Source organism: Chroicocephalus ridibundus, chromosome 1 (genome assembly GCF_963924245.1).
Source record: "Chroicocephalus ridibundus chromosome 1, bChrRid1.1, whole genome shotgun sequence".
Classification (NCBI taxonomy): Eukaryota; Metazoa; Chordata; class Aves; order Charadriiformes; family Laridae; genus Chroicocephalus; species Chroicocephalus ridibundus.
The window spans coordinates 52679749-52696445 of NC_086284.1; positions in this window are offsets into that span (position 1 = coordinate 52679749).

The following is a 16697-nucleotide window of genomic DNA, read 5'->3' on the forward strand; positions in this document are numbered from 1 at the left end:
AAACCTATATACGCAGGTAGAACAATAAAAGCCCTACATTTTTCCTTCACAAATTTGCAAACCAAATGCAGTAAGTGACATGACAGTAGACAATAATAACAATAATAATAATTATAAGGATTATAATAGTAAAATCCTGGTATTTTTTAAAATGTGTTATTAAGAAAAAAAACAAACAACAAACCACAAATATTTGATTGAACTCTACATTGCAAAAAATAAAAATAAAAATTGCTGATGCCATGAGGCTTTCTTGTTTAGGTGGTCTTGTTTCCTGGGTTTTCTGTTTGTTAGCTTTTGTTTTTTACAAATTTGACTAAAGTTCCAGGGGTCAATATGATTCTAAGAATCTATAGGTTGGTTTATTTCACTAGTAAAATGTCTTATAATAGTTAAAGCATCAAAATAGTTTAATATTTTTCAAGAAGCAGTGTTGCAGTTTAAAATATTGAAGCTCAGGTTAAAAGACTACACACCAAGTAAGACCTTGTCTAAATTTCACAATAATCCCTTTGCATTGACCTTGGGAAGCAGAGTATAGGTCTATGTGATAGGATGCACTAGCTAGGGTTTCATATTTTTTTTCATCAGTGATACGGGCAGACAGTGAATACACAAGAACATGTACTAAGAAGGTCACAATGTGGTGTTTGGTTGTCAGTATACACCACAGAATATCAGATCAATTGTTGAAAAAATTGTACTGCCCATGTGAGTTCTTTTTAAAAAGCATCTGATGATGGTATTTTTTTTTTCTGCACTGTGAAAAAAACCTAAAAAAACAACAAAACCCCCAAGAAACAAACACAGAAAAACCTGAAGAATTCATAACAAAGGTAACATGTATAGATTTATTTAGAAAAATAACATTCCTTTACTAAAAATCTTAATCTTTATCTTTTTTCTCTGATGTGTATCTTTTAACTTTTACAAGATCAGTGAGATCAGAAGAACTCCCTAAACCAAAAAAAAAACCCCACAAACCCCAACCCACCAAACTTAAGTGGTTATTTGAAAGTTAATTATTTTCAATAGTAGTTATTGCGTGGGTTGGTACTGTATGTAGTTGAGATAATTGCTGAAAACTGTCGAGGTCCAAGGGGATGTGTACTTCTGTACCTTAAGTTTACAAGAAAAGCTTTCAAAGGATGAGGTGAAAATACAGATTGTTAAAACATCAGAATGCAAACTAATGAAACATCTAGATGGTTATGAGTAAAAAAGAAGTCTGCAGAGGATTGAAATTACAGTGTGCACAGTCTCCTTGCTTATGCTTCTATGGTTATGGTCATCCTTCAGCAAACCGCAGCAAAAGCTAAACCAAGAAAAAATTAAGAATTAATTTGTGATTTAAAGTCCTATTTTTCTGAGAGGAAAAAAGGATCATTTAGAAGAAAATACAGAGAAAGAAGAAATTTGTTTTGGCTTCAGTAAAGATGAATTGGAAAGTAACTTGATATTCCAAAAATGAAACAGAAAAGATGTATAAATTTAATTATAAAATTGCCCATTCTCAGCCCTCTTTTATTTTTCTATATTCAGAGGGAATGAGTGTCTGTAGAAACAGAAGTGCCTTCACAAAATTTTTTGCAGGGAAGCATTTTCAAAATACTGAAAACACTTCTATGGGTTGCCATTGACCAAAACTTGTTAGAATAGGTAGTATGATTAACCCCTCGAGGCAACTCTGCCAGCTAACACTGCTCATAACAGAGTTACAGTCTATAACAACATAGAAAAATGGAGGTAGAAATAATCTCATCAGATAGATGATGGGCTATTTCTCTTCTGGTTTTGCCAATAATTTGAACTCTTTGAGTATACTGCCACATTTATCTCTTACACTGCAATACTGTTTTTCCATATTCATAAAGAAAAATTAGGACGTCTATTTCTAAATCATAATGAAAAAAATGGTAGTTTCACAGTAGTTTATTTTTTAAAAAAAGTATGTCTGTCTTTCATTTAGTGATACTTGAACAGTCTAGGCTGATTACTGAGTGAAATGGTAGATATATTTGAATCGATCAGAAGGATTTTGACATCTATTTAAAACTCTGATAAAGGAGGGAAAGGGATACAATATGAGCAATGGAAAGGATGACCCAAGTCTAGCTGCCCTTTGAAATTTGGCTTTCAGAGTGCAGTCTGCTTAATGGATAGCACATTCACTGACATGCTTATAAACTTGCATAATTAAAGATCACAACTGATATATGGCATCCTACTGAGTGTCCTAGCAGCTTAAAAATTATCCAGATTACTTTTTCATTCCAGTTAAGACAGACCTTTCACTGTATCCACAATGAAAACCCCAATTAATCCCTTGTCAAATTAGTTTTATTACAGTGACATGTCATACTGACATAATCTGATCAGAATACAGATCCAATTTTGTCTCTATAATCTGAACCTTTAAGTAATATTAATTAGTTAATATTGAGGTATTTTTCACATCTGTAACACAGTGGAATAGACAAGGTACATTTTGAGAGAAGAGAAGGTAAGAAATAGCTAATATGAACAAAACCAACATGTCCTGTTTGAAGAACAATCTAGTCTACTCCTTCTGGATCCTATCCAGATAACTGTTGTGCTATATATACAGGGTTTCTATGAGTTTCTATGAGGGTTTCATCACGATCCCCTAGATTTCTTCTCCTTCAGTCATTCTGTTCTCTCCCCTTCAGCACTGTAGCTTTTCTCAAAAGAGCAGCTCTAACTAAGGAATGAAAATTTAGTGGTCAGGTTTACAGGAGTCTTCAGTATGCAGGAGCAATCTTTGAAAAACTTAAGACACTCCAATTAAGTGCCTAACCAGAAGCTATTGAGTGCTCTTTGGAAAATCTGTCTCATTTGTTCTAAAGACTAGGTTCTCAGGCTGAAAGCAGTTATTTTTGAAGATTGGGTACAGTTGATCTACATTTGCCTGTTTTCTGCTTAGAGACAACAGATGAAGTGTTAATAGCACAACATTATATTTAATATGCCACTTTCATGCTGTGAACAAAGAGGTAGACGACATGAGAATAAAGAATTCTCCAAATTCTGTAAATTGTAATACATAGCTAAGAACTAATACTTTCCAGTTAGATTACAAGGACTGAATGTATATAATATCTTTTTTACAGAGAAAAGACTGGATTTTTGCCAAATACATATATAAAAATATTTTCAAATATATACCTATACACACACACTCTCACCCATAAATTGAAAATCTTTTAAATCAAATAACCAGAAGGTCAACAGATAAATCACTATGAAATCATTCCGTTTGGCCAATGAAAAGAAAACATACCTATTCAGATATCTATTTCAAAGTTCTGATTTACATAGGTCATACAAGTAATCCTGCCTATTCCATATTACTGAAATTCAAAGACAGAAAGCAATGTTAGTTAGGGGAAAAAAACGCAAATGTTTACTGAAATGTGTGCCATATGATGTGTAGGTGTGTCTATAGAGCTGACTAAGAGATACAGAATAGAAAAAAAAAATCATCAATTTACCATCTTAAAATCAGGGGGAAAAAAATATTAATCATAGTCTAATTCTTTTTTAATGAGCAATTTATTGACTTGAAGTACTTTTTTTTTTTATTAGACTTTTGTCTTTTTAGCAAAACCTTATACCTTGCTGTGATTTCTGAAATCACAGAGACCACATTCTTATTATTTGCTTAATTTTAGATGATTCACAGTGCTATTTTTCAAGGTAGCTTCATACTTTACTTTCTGTCAATAAAGAGTTTTGAGAAATCCTTACATCTTCAAGTAGATATGCTAAGGTATAAAAAATAATAAAATATGCAGGGACTTTGTTAGCCTTTAATAGATTTTCTCATATACATCACCCACTTTTCTGTGCACTAACAACCTGCCTAGAGTCAATGAAAATAATCCCTGTCTTTGAATTAGACCATAAGAGAAGAAATTAACTATGTTCCACAGAGTAAAAAAAGGAATCTTCCCTGATATAAGAGCTTGTGTGAGAGCTGGTTAACAAAAAATTAAATGGTGTACACATTCCTCTGTGTAATTTTGTAATCCGTCTTAATGAAGTCCAAAGTTCAGACTCAGAAGTAAGAAGCCAATTGCTATAATTTTACTGTAAAAAGTGAAGAGTTAGCTTCATATAATAAGGTACAAGGTCTGCCTCAGGAAAAAACTATACTTACTGTTCTAATGCTACCATTTTTTGAGCCTGAGGAAAAGAAATCCTTCATTTTCCTTTCATTACATCTGAAGCTTCTGAATCCAAGGAAAGAGCGGAGAACTCTTCTTTTGGAGTCTGATGGGAGAAATAAATTTCAACACCTAACGGAAAGAATTACTGGCACAGATATTAATTAAGTGGCACTAGTCACTTACAGCATTGAGCTTCCCCTGCAGTCTTTATAAGCAGTTGCAAATTCCAGGTAATCTATTTTATTCCTTTATTCGTGTTTGATCCCCATTACAAATAAAGAGCAATTACTGTATTTATCTTTTTAACAAATCATCTCAAGAATTCTTAGGATTTTTCTTTTCCATAGCAATAGCCTTGGAGTTTAAAAACATAGCAAAGCTTTCCCTTGCTTTGTATTAATGCTCCAACATCCCTAATGCTTTTCAGATCCTTTCTTTTCACCCTCCTTTAACAGACATTCCTGTTTATAACATCGTCTTCATTCTTCCATAAATTTACTTCTCTTGTAATGGAAACATGCTACAGAAGACATCTTAAAGTTACTTCAGGTCATCTGTGAGATTAGAAAATAAACTTTAGTCCAAATTAAGAAGAACATAAGGTCCTGGAGTGCAACTCAGGCATGATTCAGATGTCTAAGTACAAGAAAAAAATCCAACTTCTAAAAAGAATATCTAAGTCACTGCAGTAGAATTCATCCTGTCTCACTTCATGTGCATACACTTTAAATGTCTTTGCTTGGTTAGAGGAATCCTACTACCTTTGCTTCTGCCTCTTTAATTCCCATGTGGTATAAAATAATACTGAAATGACCCAATTTTTCTGCAGTCCTCCTTTCCTCTGGTAACATCCTAGTCAGACTTCCCATTTCCAATGGCAAATGCATATCCTAAGTAAAACTTAAGTAAGCATTTAATTTTAAATTTGTTTTTCTTTTGCACAAGTGATTCATATAAAACAGATATTCACTATTCATATTTTAAAGGCAGACATTGAAGATAATTTAGGTACTCTATATAAAGCTGTAAACACACAACGCATACATAAAAGGTTAAAAAAAAATCTTTCCATTTATCTAAAACACAGATTCCAGCTTTTTTCTATGTGTCCTTTAATATCTTTCTTCCCTTCAAAAGATATAAATTGCTGGCTATTTGTTCACCTTATTTATATTTTTTTTCTTCACTGGTCTACTTGATGTCTTAGTTCATCTTTTTCTCTACATAAGCAAATTAGTCTCTGCCCGAAATTCCTCTTTCTGACTGTTCCATTTATTTTTTTGCTATTTCTTCAGTCTGAACAGTTTGATATTTCACTATATCAAAGCTTCATTATTCTGAATGCCATTATTTAGGTCACGTAAAGAAAATAAATCCACGATTTTCACTACTGTATAGACTGCTGAGCTATATTATTATCACCTTATATTATTCTCTGTCCAGAGCAATAATGTCCTTGCAAAAAGGTGAATCAAAGGAACTGAGCATACTATTCTAAATAAGTGTTAAATATAACCAACAGGTTGCATATAAGTAATGATTCTTTTACTTCGTATTACATACTTTTGCTTATTCATCCTACAATCCTCTTTACTTTTTCAAACACAGCTACAAACTGGATTAATGTTTTCAATAACTTTTTTTTTTACAATAACTTCTTAATTTTGAGGGGAAATGGTATGACGCATGACTGTTTTATGTAATACATGCAATATTTTTTATTATTTCATGTCTACTGACCTAATTGGTCTATATTCTGCAGCATTTATTGGCGTAGTCCCAAATCCATTATACTCATTATTACACATAAACATGTTTAGTGTAATGCTATAACTTTTTGCTTAGTACCTTTCTAAATTAGATAGTCTATCTAGATAAATGAGTGAATATGAAAGTTTGAAAAACTTGTTTGAAAAAAAGAAGACTGAGCTTCTAAATAACAACGCACAATCTCTGACAAAAATAATTTTGTTAAATAAACTTTGAAAAAGAAAGAAGAAGAAAAAGATATGACAATCTAGACCTTTCTTGGTAAAGAAAAATGTACTTAATTTTCTCATTAAAAGTAAGCACACACACATGCACCTTTGCACACAGGCATGCATGCATGCAGTGGGAAAAAAAATCCACAAGAAATGAATAATCTTCCCAGATATCAAATACTTTTGTAAAATAATTCATACTTTCCTTGACTAGAGTATGTCTCCTTGCTATCTTTCATTTTATCATTTCAGTAACCCATATTTTCTGAGGTTCCAATGGATTATTATTTTTGAGGGAAGAAGGAATGAATGAAAACAGGCAGGGAGGAAGGGAAGGAAGAAAGAAAAGTTATATTTGATCCATTTAATTCATTTTTTTCTCAAACACCTAGGAATGATTTTAAGAATCAGAGATTCTGGTATTACACAGACTGTTTTGTGCATGCATGGTTGGCTGTGTGATCCATCACTATGGTTTTACAGTCTCTCTTTCTCATCACTGCAAAAGTCCCTTCACAAGCTTGAAGTAAATAGATGTCTTCCACCCAACTCTGCATGGCAAATCAATTGTTCATTAAATACTTTTTTTTTCTTTAAGTGTGTCTTTTTCCTACTCATTACTTTAAAATCATTATTTAAGTCACTAGATCCAGACTGCTCCATAGTTCAACATAACAAAAATGAAGAAGACTTAAAAAATGGTGGTCAGCACTTTGTGTTAGATTCAGAAAATTTCCACCAAGGAATAAGTCATGAGGTCAGTCTGTTACACGTGCTGACAGGTCTCGTTGCATATAGAATATATGGTCAAGTGAGCGGATAGCAGAGTATTTTGCAGGCTGAAAACACCTTTATGCTCTGTCACCTGAAGGATGTTGTTCAATTTTGCATTTCTTTCTCAAGGAAAAATCATAATTTGAAGAAATAAAATAATTTAGTACTGAAACAGTAACCTTCTCTTCATTGTTCATGTAAATCTGTAACTTCAGGGTTTTTTTGTGGGATTATTCCAGCAAGTATCCTTTCATGTTAAAATTCTAACCCTTCTTGCTAGCTTTGCATAGCTGTGAAAACATTTGCCAATTTACTTCCTTTAACAGCCTGAAGCTCTCTAGCACAATCCAGAAATTACCTGATTTCTTTTCATTGTCCTCAGCTTCTCTTTAAAACAGCTATGCTGTGTCAGCCAAGATATTTTTAGCATTTTTTCCTTCATCCTCAATATTATTCTCCAGAAATCTTGCCATCCAGTTCTCCTGCTTTGTTTTACCACTCATTCCCATAAAAATTCTAACCTGTTTTTTACACACCCAGCCATTTTTCTAGATCATTTATATTTCTGTCATTCCAGTGATGTCATACATTGTTTAAAAAGTACTTTAAAAATACTCAGTATCACTTTAGCAATTTTAGTTTGCAAACTGTTTTTTTCCCCAATTGTTGCCACTGATATTCAACCATTTCCTACATCACTCAACTTCACTTTATTTTCCTTCATCTTTGGTAATGTTATCCTGTAAAAACTGTACATGTCCACACCACAGGACCTCCATAATGAGTTACTTCACACTAAAGGATCAAATGAGTCACGCACTGTTCTTTCAAGTAATCAGTGTTACAAACCTTTTTTTTTCTTTTTTTCTTTCAGAGAATGCATGTGAAACATGTTTTGTGAGAGATTGTGAAAAGACACATTTTCTGCATGTGTGTAACAAAGCTCCTGGATGAGAATATAATCATCCTAATTTGGAAACCACAGATTGCAATATAGTATGGTGACATTTCTTCCCGAGAAAAGAAACAAAGTTAAATAAGGAAAAATGTGGGGAAATAAAAAAAGAAGAGTAAAAAAGAAGAGTAGAGGAAGACAAGTTCCTTATGATGTATCTCCAGAAGTAGAGATTTTGACAGATTTTTGTTAGATATGCATGGCGAGCAACAGTAAAATGCATAGGCATATATTACCTGATGGACAGATTGGCTATCAAAGTTATCTTCTGCTAACATGATTTAGGAGAATAGTTTTGTATATCATATAAAACACATATCTAAAGTATGTAAATAACTGTTTTATTTCAAATCCCACTCTATAATAATGGCATAATGATTGCAAATGTATTGCATATATTTTATCTATTTCACAAAGGGTAGAGTGTCCTTGTATATATATATGAATGTGTGACAGAGAAAGAAAAAAGGAAAGAGAGGAAATTTTCTTTTTAATTAGTAAGAAAAGCCTTACGTTCACCCTTTTTGTTCGAAACTTTGTCTACACCTTGGGTTTCTCTAAGCTATCACAATAGACTGTAGTGGCCCGAGGACCTGATTTAAGGTTAACCGCAAAAACATTTTTAATTCTTTTCTTACCTCCCTATGAACACTACAGCACCTGAGACCTGGGAGTATCATAGAGAAACAGACAAGGCTCTGCAACTCCTAGACTTCCATTTAATGATTTTGAGATAAGGGTTTCTGCTCAGTGTCCATCTAAGCTTGGATCCCTTTAGCTGGACAAAAGGAAGAAATATAAAAAGAATCAACTCAAATTTTCTACAGTACCAAAAAATACATAGTTTAACCTATATAACAACAACTTGTATTAAGTGAAATAGTGTAGCTACTGCGTATATTCAGGACACCTCTACCAAATGAAGCTCTCTGTAATGCAATATCATAGCCCATAGTTAATCAATTGCTTGAATGGGGCAATTAGTGCATGTAATCGGATTCTGTTTTGTAATACTTTCCTAAAAGGTGGTGCATTCCAAGGCTGAACACAACATCTTTTTACATGCATTTTAAATTGTTATTTTGCCATTGCAAATGAAACATTAGTCTTTCCTTTATGTCATAAAAAAATAGGTTTTAGACTGAAAAAGTTTACTTGATTATGGGAGAAAAAATATTGATACACCAGCTTAGTCAATAATCTTCAGCATTTCTCTTGTTTCTGTAGAAAAGTATATTTCTGATAAAGTAACACTGTGTATTAACCTAAACTGAGGATGTTTAAAAAGGGGTAAACTAATTGCCTCTTCCATACATTTATGATATACTATAAATCAATCCTAAATTTCAATGAATATTTTCCATTGAAACGTGCCCCTACATATTTTGTCTCATAATCTGCAAATAAAGTGAACATATTTCAATGCTGTCTTGAGGCAGGCCCATGAGCCCTAAAGCATTAAATACTGTTTTCTTAAGCCTGCTTGTTACACCTATGAGGCGTGAACTAAAAGTACTGATTACCAAAGAGTGCTCAATTCAGTGTTCCTTTTGCATTTTTGCATCCAATATTGGGATGCAGAAAAGTGTGCCTCTATTTTAGGAATTTAATTTCATTTAAGTTTGTCCCTTCAGCACAGAAGACCTTTCTTAAATGATGGATCGTCTACAGGGTAGACACTATCAAATCTGTAGCCATGGCTGAATACACTTTAGTAATACATTTCCTGAGTTCTTTGTGCTAATGTAATGAGCTACATCATAGCTGAAATTCAAGATGTAGAAGCTGTCTTATCAGTGTAAAACATATCTGTGTTGAAAAAGTAAACCTTTTCTAAAGTTAAATATGTTTTTGTAAATCAGAGATTGAAATTTTGTTTAACTGTGTAGAGTTTAGAAGTTAGAAATATATAACAAAAGCAATACCTGGGTGCCTTTGTTGAATTTCAACTATTCAGAGTAAACAAGCGTTGTGATATAATTTCAATGTGTTAAAGTATCTAATGTATTGTTTTGATCTTTCAATTTCTAACTTACAGGAAAAAGCAGGTGTTTTTCTTAAATGCTGTTTATTTTATGTTCTTTAATTTTATATTATAACATCAAAATCTGAATGCAAGAATGAGCTGATCCCAGAAAGGTATCTGTGAACATTTATCATCTGTTTTTCCTCCCTCCTACTTTAAAAAGCTGAATAACTGAACCTAAAAGATACTTTAACTAAAGTTTGGTTATCTCATTTACCTTCATAATTATCTGCAAACATCAATGGACAGAGTGTAAGTACTTATATATCTCAAATTAAATGAGTGTTAGTTATTTAGAAAATGCACAATTATTGCAAGGCTACTGTGCCTTTTTATGAGTCCATTTCCATAGTTAGGAAAAATATGAGAGTGTATCCACTTGAAGACTTGTAAGTGATGCCTCTTTTGTAGATATTGTTAGGTGATAAATTAACCCAAAGATACTTAGGAAAATAAAATCTTCTACCTGTCCAGCCAACTTTCTAAATCAGTGCTCATCCCAGCAGTAGATGTATCGGAGCAGCTCAGCTGCAGTTTGGGAACCAATTAAGAAGTAAAGGGAACACCAGGATACGTTAGAATTAAATACAGGAATGGATTAATGGCAGCTGAATAGCTTGTCAGAAAACTCTTAAATCCTTATTTGCATCTTAATAATGGTTAGTTAAGGAATGGAAGATTTATAAACATGTTGAGAGAACTAGAAATCTGAAAATACTTTTGGAATATTATTTTTGCCTTTATGCATTTCATGTAAAACAGACTACCTGTGGTATTCCATTGTTCTGAAGGTCATTGTGACATAAGACATTGAATAAAAAGTGCTTGAAATTAGAATCTTACATTCCTAATTAAACATGTAAATATGTGGCCCTATTTTGAAATAGTTCAAAACCCTGTGGTTCCAATTTAAATCTCATTCCCGCATTGCCTATTTATAGAAATACTAGGGTCCTTTTGCACCACTGCATCAGAAGAAAATTATTTCGGGAGGGCCAGGTTTGCCTTGACTTTGAATAAATAGTAGCTAGAGATAAAATTTACTTTGTGCCACTAATGAACACAAAAGTTTGGTTGCATGCTGCGTGGAAGAACTTGTTCCCTTGAAGGTGCAGTAAACTTACCATTTTTTACCTAGCGGGAGAGCAGTTCAAGGAGCTAGAGGATGGATAAACATGATTGAACTGATGAACTGGCAAGCCATGGTGTGTTCAGAGATCTGATTTAAGATGCTTTCATTCTAAATTCCTTTCCAGGTTCACAAAGAGTGCACACATATTTGTCATTGTGACAAAGCCCTTGTTGTGCAATATGCATTTTAAACTGTGCTTAGTGAACATAAAATCTTAGTATGAATTGCCTCAGCAAAAGCTGGTCTTGTTTTTTTATAACTGCTAGGAATCTAAAGGCACTTATATTCATATGCCTGACATTCATTCTCAGGAAATAAAGATTCTTTGGATAGCAGTGTGTCACAGTGAGTGAAATTAGTGTACTATTTGTCTAGTTTTTTGCACACACACACAAACATACATTTATATGCTACAAAATATGTTAATTTCTTCTCTAAAAGCAAGTTCCAGTGATTTTGGATACATAATTGAATGTCTCAGAAAAGAATAGAAATTTTTAAAAAATAGTTATCCTATTACCTCTGAGATTGCTGTTAGATATCAAAGGAAACATAAATATTAATGGAGAGTTAGGTTTTCTTTTTAAAGAGCATAGCTATACTTGTTTAAGAAAAATAGAAAACAGAGATCTTTATGCTAAAATGAGTAGGCCAGCCTAACTCTACTTCATCTACTTGTGAAAAACATGTATATACTTTTCTTGCAAAACTAGTAAAGATTATGTGAGATCTCTTATACTCTTAAGTATGCCTTTACAAAGAAAATCCAAAATTTTTCACAATCTCTGATCAGTTACTCTAAGAGAGCACAGCAAAGTAAAACTCTGAAATGAACATGTACTTTGTAAAACTGTTGTGCACTCTGCTTTCCAACATTTGCTTTGGTTGCTAAAATGAAGTTTTTGAGCCAGTGACATGACTAGCATTTATTTCAGAGATGGATCAGGTCTTTAAATTTCAACTTATTAAAATTGATTTGGGTTCCATTTATGTAATTGAGAACAGGATTTTTGCCAGCAAAATTAAACTCTTTTGACCGTTTGAATAAGAAAGTTGTGTACAGTCATCTATATTTTATTCGTACTGTGGTAGAACTGTCTGAGACTGAACAATTCTCTTCTTCCCCTCTAAATCAATTCTGTTATGATTCAGAGCTAACAGAAAATGCAGTCCCCCAAGTCCTATGTAATTCACATTTATGGGTGTTGAAATATATATCTAAAATCTGAAAGAGCATGTTTATATACGTACATTTGAAGTTCTCAGGTACACTAAGGTTTAATTGTAACATAATGAGAAAAAGCTCCAGTCTTGGCAGTAGTGAGCAGCTCTAAATTCAGAATGGCTGCCTCCAGCAACTGGAGTTACTGGAGTTTAACACAGTAGAGCTCCTCAAATGTTCTGCCTTAGCTAACCATGTGTGTCCTCCATGCAGATCCAGCTTAGAGACTGTTCCCATTCGGCTCACTGTCTCTCCCTGGAGAAGGCAGGAACTGGTTGTTCAGGTAGATAATGAAGCGTCAGCAGCCAAATGCTGCTCAATCTCTGCTTTCCACAGACCAAAAGAGAGATCCCGCCAGCTGATGGTGTCCTGCTATCCAATGGCCACCTGTTCCTTGCACTGGGCAAGGGCAGCTGCCATGCACCTCAGCCAGTCTTAACCAAGAGAAGCAGCAGCCAAGTGCTTTGGACTGGCATGAAGCAGAAATAGCAGAGTGACTTTCGTGGATTCTGTTGGGGCACTGGGAACCTCAACTCTGGATCTTGTTCAAGTGCTGCTGATAATGTTTTTAATATGCTTTTATGAAATCTCAATACCCTCAATCCACTGTTTTCCCAACCCAGATGCTACTTCAGATAAAGACATATAGTTCAATAGAGCCTTTTACAATCAAGCTAATAATTGCTCAAAATTACCCATAGATTTTTTTGGACTTAATCTAAAAGGTTTGGGGATTTTTCATTATTTTTCCCCAATCCTTAGGTCAAAATTAATTGTCCAAGAATGGAAAAAGAAGGAAGAAAGGAAGATTGTGGTAAAACCCCAAAGTTAGATTTTAATGTAATCATCAGAAACCAATAGCAGGTAATTATTTTCTTCTGAATTTAAGTGTTTATTTTTGGAGTGTAGAATGACTTAGTTAAAAAGCTGAAGCTGGATGAGGTGAATCCAACTTGAGATAAGAACATTGTATGGAAGCCAAAAGTTTGGTCTGTTCTCAGGCATATATAAAGTTCAGTTAGATCATTGAGATACAGCAGGAAATGAATCCTTTCTGTGATAATAAAATTTTTATTGTTATATAGGTTAACACAGGCTTAGTCCCTTCCCTTTTTTACAAGTCCCTTCCCCTCTTCCCAAAAAAATCACCAGCTTGTCAAGTGTCCATGACAACAGTTAATTTAAAACCTACATATATTTGAAGAGTGTAACTCTCTAGCTACCACTGCAGCAGTTTGGAAAGTTTGGAATGGTTATCCACTCAGCGTAAGGAATAATGAAGAGCAGAAGGGAAATGAAAAATCATGGCATCCTTTTTCTCCTCACACTCTTCCTGAGAATCCATTCAGCAGACAAGAAAAGTAAGGAAGTTTTTATATGTGGCTTAAAAAAGCAATCCTGGTTGGAGACAGCCCAGTAGTCAGCAGGAGAATGGGATGAGAACAGCCAGTAAGGAAGGAAAAAAGTGATACAGAGAAAAAGTAAATAAAACGTACAAAGACCTGAGATAGAAAGAATGTTACTTTCAATTTAATCAAAGGACATACAGTTGTGATTCACGGACCTCTGCACCCAAACAGAAAATATAAGTGTGCTGTTTTGAAGGAATGTGGGGAAGTGAGTTTGAAAACTACTGCTGAAAATAGTAACACCTACTGTGTCTTGCTAATGAGGAAAGGGAAGGCAAGGAAAGAAAAGGAAATGAAAGGATAAATTCTAATGTCATCATAATGTGTGGAAAATCAGATGATGCTTTTTCCAAAAGTAGTACTCCTCAAATAAAGACTATGTTGTCTCCAGAAGAAAAGCAAGCCCTTTCTCTTGAAAAATATGTCAAGAAAAAACTAAAATCAGTACTAAAGCATCTTTCAAGAATGCTGATGTTTTTATAATGACAGTTTTCTTAAAAAGAATGATGGAAATGTCTCCCTCAAAAATAACCCAAAGCAGCAAGGAATTATGTAAACAATAAACTATATAATGTATATAGTTTTAGAGAAAAAATCCAAAGTTTATACTTACTAATGATTAAAAAATATTTAATGATGTATGTATTATTGGTTTAAATGGGAAAATTTGCATGTGGGATAGCTCAAGTGAGCCACGCAAACAAAAATATTTCGAGGACACAAATAATGAAGAAGAATCAAGAGAGGAAGATAATTATGTTGAGTTCAAGTATGTTATGAAACACAAAATTATGATGATGAAATTGGTTTCCATAACAACAGATGGAACACCAGCTATGTTTGGTTCCAAGGTTTCATGGCTGATCATCATCACCAGGCACTCAGAGGAAAACTGATAGACTTGACACATGGTAAGGGAGTAGCGATTAAAAAGAAAGTTAACTCTGTTCAGGTCAAAGGCCTTAAATATTACAGGTCATACAATATACTATAGACAGCCCTTAAAGACAGAATTTTGCAAAATGACGTGAGCTGTCTGAGTGAAATTAATGTTCTAAGAAAATATATTGATCTTTTTTTCCAGAGGTTGAGATTACTGTATGATCAATAAACAAAGAAGTTGGTGAGCTTTCCATGCTTCTCTTTGTCAAGTTCATGGTTGACTGAGTTGAGTCAAGAGCTAAAATAGAAAGTAAAGTTTATGACATACATGGCAAGATGAAAGCGCTCCCAAGTGCCTTGCAAGGGAAGGCACGAAGTGAGGTTTGGTGTGTAAACACATGAAAGGAAAAAATAAGGACCTCAATATTCTGGCCTTAAAGTGCATCTGGTTACAGCATGAAAACTAATTTGGAGAAGTAAGAAAAAAATTATAAAAATTGATTTCTTAAAGACAGAACTGCAAATTTAGAGAACTAATTAGCTGTATACAGTAAAGAGTATTTCGAGTGTCCAGTGGAATTTGTATCATCTTGTTCATGACAGTAATAGTCTGTGTGCTTGACTGTAAGAGTGAATTAACTGTTACATTTAGATGCCAGTGTATTAAAAAAGGAAAGTCTCACAAAGGAAATGGATGTCTGCTTGGAAGACTGGAGCAAGGATAAAATGTGTGTGTAAAGTGAAACCTGCATACCTTTTTCAACTATCCCATTCATCTCCTCAGATCTAAATACCTATTATTTGCAAATAAAACTTTTCAATTTATATGTTGGGCAAATCTAAATGACATGCATGAGAGGGCTTGTTATCCCCAATATTTCAACAAACTTTAAACAGCAGCAATAGAAAGCATGTAGTATCAAATCTCTCAATAGTCATTTAGTTGCCAATGCCAATACATCTGAACACATATACAACTTCTTATGCTGATGAATATAATTTAAATTTTATGCCAGTTATTAGGAAAATGATGATGGTTAAACCAGACAATTAGGAGTCAAAACAGCTGTTTGTGTTCCCAGCTCTAGAGCTGTTTTCTTCATTTGGGACATTCATTAACCTTATTTTTAAAATCTATGCTTAAAATTAGATGCTCTTCACCTACCACTTTCTCTGCAACTCTGTATTTAAGCAAATAAAGAGGCCCAGATTGTCTTGGAAGTATCTTCCTCCACTAAATCAAAATAATTGGGGTTGCTCACCTATGGAAAACAGACCCTTACTTAAAGGTTTCTTTTTAAAATACGTTTAAAATGCTGGACTTCAGCAATCTGTATTTATAGTATCTTACCCTCTGTTGCCTTAGCATTCAGAACTATCTGTGAATTCATCCGTTGAGTCTGCCTCCCATAAATTGTGACAAATTTGGGGGGGGGGGGAGGAGGAACCCTAAGAAAATGAAGACAAAATGTGCCAATAAATATTTATTTAAACTAAATTCCCCACTTTTTTTTCTAGTTGCTCCCAAAGATTCCTTCAGTTTTTCTCAGTAATGTTAAATTAACTACAGAGCATTAAAATAGTGCTAAAAGTGCCTTGAAACTAGGTATCCCAGCCAAAGCTTGTACATCTGCATGAAAGGCAAAATAATTATTCATAATTAGTGAGTCATGTTATCATATTACACTGAGCACCAAGAGGAGCAATGACTATTTATTATAATTATAATTATTAGTTTAAAAACACCATTCATGAGCATGGTGCTTTTACAGAATTGGTAAAGGTAAACTCCATGACTATAAAAGGTGTCTGCAGGCAATGGGACCAGCTGAACAGGAAAAAAAAACCAAACCAAACCAAACCAAACCAAACCAAACCAAACCAAAGGGATTAAAGAATAAAAAATTATAGAAAAAGTGCAAGAAACATATAATTGATATTCTTTTGACTCTAAAACTATCTCTTGAAGTAACTTGATTTTTAAAAGCCTTAGCTTTTTTTTCTGAGTGTATCTTTGTCTTTTTAGGTCTGTGGAAAGTCTGTATTAGCAAATTAAATAAAACTGGTTGGCTGTGAGATCAAGAAACATGTCACAGCTCACTGCCATATAGCTGAACTCTCTTAC